This window comes from Corvus brachyrhynchos, unplaced genomic scaffold (genome assembly GCF_000691975.1).
Source record: "Corvus brachyrhynchos isolate BGI_N302 unplaced genomic scaffold, ASM69197v1 scaffold72, whole genome shotgun sequence".
Taxonomy (NCBI): Eukaryota; Metazoa; Chordata; class Aves; order Passeriformes; family Corvidae; genus Corvus; species Corvus brachyrhynchos.
The window spans coordinates 2,421,773-2,425,476 of NW_008236763.1; the positions used below are offsets into that span (position 1 = coordinate 2,421,773).

The 3,704-nt window shown below is 59.2% G+C and overlaps 1 long non-coding RNA gene across 3 annotated transcripts in view; it reads right to left on the reverse strand.

Moving 5' to 3' along the window:
• Nucleotides 1-3,704, reverse strand: part of LOC108444937 — a 26,255-nt gene that overhangs the window by 7,343 nt on the left and 15,208 nt on the right. Inside the window, exon 1 of one of the 3 annotated variants that reach the window (XR_001859655.1) lies at nt 2,609-2,766. The exons of the other annotated variants lie outside the window; for them this stretch is intronic. This is a non-coding gene — a long non-coding RNA (uncharacterized LOC108444937). Of the gene's footprint in view, nt 1-2,608; nt 2,767-3,704 lie in introns of those variants that run through there. 3 annotated transcript variants of the gene reach the window in all.

Genomic DNA, 3,704 nt, shown 5'->3' on the forward strand with positions numbered 1-3,704 from the left:
AGGCCGCCGGCCCTGCCTCCTCCCCCCCAGCCCCCCCCACCAGCGTGCCCAGCCCGTTTCCTCCCCCCAGCTGCACACAACTGGCCGTGCTCCCTCCGTTCCTTTCCAGCCTCATCCGTGCCTTGCTAAAGGAAAATCAATCCAATGAAAGGCAGTGACAGCCATTCCCGAGGCTGCGGGATCCGGGAGCGCAGACAGGCTGCCGATATCCCTGCCTGGAGCTGCTGTGCCCATGGTAGGCATGGAAATATCCACAGGGGCCGGTGTTTGGGGCTGTCCCATCCCTGGAGGTGTCCAAGGCCAGGCTGGACAGGGCTTGGAGCACCCTGGGACAGTGGGAAGTGTCCCTGCCCATGGAATGGGATGAGCTTTAAGGTCTCTTCCCACCAAACCATTCCAGGAATCCTCGTGGTGACAGCGGGGACCATCCCGAGAGGATTTTCCTTCCCCACCACAACACTTTGGGTCGCAACAAAACAAAATGGCAAAAACGGGGGAGGTTTGGGTTCCTTGGCCCTGCTCTCCCTGCCTCGGCACCCTCATTCCAGGCTCCCATTCCCGGTCTGGAGCAGCCCCGGGGCGGGGGCGGAGGGGCCAAGCCAAGCGTGTCCCTCTGCCCGGCGTGAATGGCTCGGGGCAGGCATTGTCACGGGTGAATTTTCTGAATGAGCAAATCCTCATTAAAAAATAATTAAAACAGCCCGGCGAGATTGGCTTAATTCCTTTCATTTTGACGGATGGTGTTTGGTTTGGATGATTTATGTGCCAGCTCTCCCGCTTTCATTGTCGGAACTCATGGGATTTCACCATTTTCTTCCTTCCACACCTCCTTGAGTCATGGGATTACAGCTGAACCTCAGCTTTTTCCCCCTTTTTTTTTTTGTTTTCTTCCAAGGACTATTATTTTTAAGGATGCATTCCAGGCTGGTGAAATAAACTTGAAAGGCTGACACCCAAATGAGTCAAAGCTCAGGAAGTGAGAAAAGAAAAAACTGAAGGAGGGAGAAATTGCTCGTTTCCTGCTCTGCGAGGGAGGGTGGAACCCCACGAGGTTGTTGGGGTGGTTGTGGAGGTGGTGGGGGCTGCAGGAACGGGATGGGGCCTGTGGGAGTGGAGTCTGTGGGGTGGGATCTGCAGGAATGGGATCTGAAGCCGTGGGATCTGCAGGAATGGGATCTGAAGCCGTGGGATCTGCAGGAATGGGGTTGGTGGGATGGGATCTGCAGGAATGGGGTCCATGGCAGTGGGATCTGCAGCACCCCCCTCCTCTTCCGCCCCATGGCTCCAGCAAACTTCACCTTTGCACATTTCAGAAGTCCCAATTTGCCAAACCCTGCCCTATAACTAAACCCATCCTCCTCACATGCCCCTGGCCACCACCTCCCCTCACCACCCTCATGACCCCGGCCAGGCCACGACCTTCTGGGAGCTGTGGGGACAAACTGGGTGGCCCCAGCTCTGTGGTAGGAGACGGGGCTGGAGGTGCCCAAACTTCCCTGAACCCCCTTCTCAGGGGAGCACAGGGCTGCTGCCAGCACCTGGAAAATGCCATTCACCCTTGGAAATGACCTTGGAAATGCCCTTGGCCTCTTCCCGGCGCTTTTGTCCCCCGGGATGCAGGTGGGGACTCTTTGAACCGTGCAAGAAAAGCTCCATCCCAAAGAAAATCGGCTCCCTCGCCGCTGCTGAATGGGGCCGGCCCCACCATCCCCGGCCCCTTTTGTCTCCCCTCCCTCTACCCCATCCCTCTGGCTCAGGCCCTGCAAGGCTTCAATGCCCCCTTTCACTCGGTGTTTGGCCCCAAACAAATTTGAGTGGCTCGAGAGGGGCTCGGGGAGTCGGTGCGGAGGTGCCTGGAAGGTGGAGTCCCTCCTCTGTGTAGCCCATGGCTTTTCGCCCTACATGAGTTCGGGAAAGCAATCACATAGGAATAAAAAGCCATAGACCACAGCAGAGGGCTTACCCTGGACAAGCCAGCAGTCTTTGGGAAAAGGGGAGGGAGAAGGGAAAGGAGAATGGGGGAAAAAAGTGACTCTTTGGGCTAAGTTGTCCTCCCTCCTTGTGACCAGCAGGAGCTCAGCCCCAAAAACAGAGTGGGTTCCCCCACAACCCCAAAACCAGGATGAGTTCCCACCCCAAACCCCCCTCAGCACCACGGGGTGGCTTCTCCTGGGTTACCCAGGGCTCAGGAAGGAGCAATCCCAGCCTGGAATGCTCCCCTCTCTCAGCAGGGAGCTGACCCCAGAGGAGGACCCCGCATCCTGGATGCTGTGAGGAGCTGGGATTGCAGGGACAGCTTAAAAGCCACGGTGCCATGGCCAGAATTAATTGCAGCGTGCCCTGGGAGCAGCCATGGAATGGTTGATTTCCCCTCACCCGGTGTCCTGGCCACGGCTCCACCTCATCCCCGTCAGCACCTGGCATCCTCTCATCTGTGCTGCTTCCCAGAATCCCAATGAACCCGACAAACCTGGAGTTAAAACCCGGGCGGCTGCTCTGGCTGCAAATGGAGCAGCACAAATTTCCACCTGCAGATCCAGCATCCTTCTCCGAGCAGGAGCTGCTGGAGCCCGCGGCATAAATCCCATTTTTGGGGAGAAGCACTCACCTTGGGGTGCAGCCGCAGCCTGCCACGCAGCTCTTTGGAAAATCTGACCTGTAGGGCCACCAGGGGATTGCCCGGGGTGGCTGAGCAGGACCGGGATCTGAAGCCCGTGGTGGCCCCGCTGCCCCCAGAGCTCACCTGGCTGCAGGGGCGGCGGGTGCTCGGCCCCCCCGGGCCTTTTCGGGGGAGTTTCCGTCTCCGGACCCACAAAACAGGCGCTCGGGACAAGGGGATGCGTTTCAGGGGGCAGAAGCTCTGCCGAGAGCTGGACACGGCCCTGATTCTTCAGGAAAAGCCTCTCGGCACCTGGGGGAGCTCCTTGGGTGGCACCAGAGCTGCGCAGGTTGTCCCTGGGAATGCTCTGGCCTCCGCCTTTGCTCCCTCCCCCTGCCAGGACACGGCTCGGCTCGTTCATCAGCGGCTGTTAATTGCCAGGGGCTGATGAGGTCAGGGTGGGAGACTCCCCAGAATCCCTGGGAAATCCCGGTTCTCAAACGCCCCAGCCGCCAGGACGGGAGGCAGGGAGGGATTTTGCTGTGGTTTGCAGTAGAAAAGAGCACGACTTTGACCTACAAACCGAACTCCTGGAGCGCAGGGCGGCTCTGAACTGGCATTTTCCCAAGGTTTTCCCTCTTTTATTTCCCATGAATGGTGAGGGGAAAGGGCCACCGTGTCCCCCACCTGTGACACGGCCACAGTCCCCTCCAGCCCCTCCCCAGGACGGTGTCCCCTCCTGGTATCCCAAAACATGGAGCTATTCCAGAGCGTCACTTGATCCCAAAATTCCATCCTTGGGAGCAGGTGCTGCTCTGGGAAGAGCTTTTGGGAAAGCCCCCAGCTATGGGGTGCACGCCAGGAGCCCCCACATGGATCCCTGCACCCACCCACCCCTAATCCCCATGGATCAGCCCTAATCCCCATGGATCAGCCCCAGTCCCATCGTGCGGGGGGCGAGTCTGTCAATTTGTCCTTCGCGGCTCTTTGGGACGTGGCCCTGTGGCACCCAAGGCCTTCCCACGGAGGTGGCACCTGGCAGGGCACAGGCTGCTGTCCCCAGCACGGCAGCGCGAGGACACGTGTCCATCCCAGCACCACCATC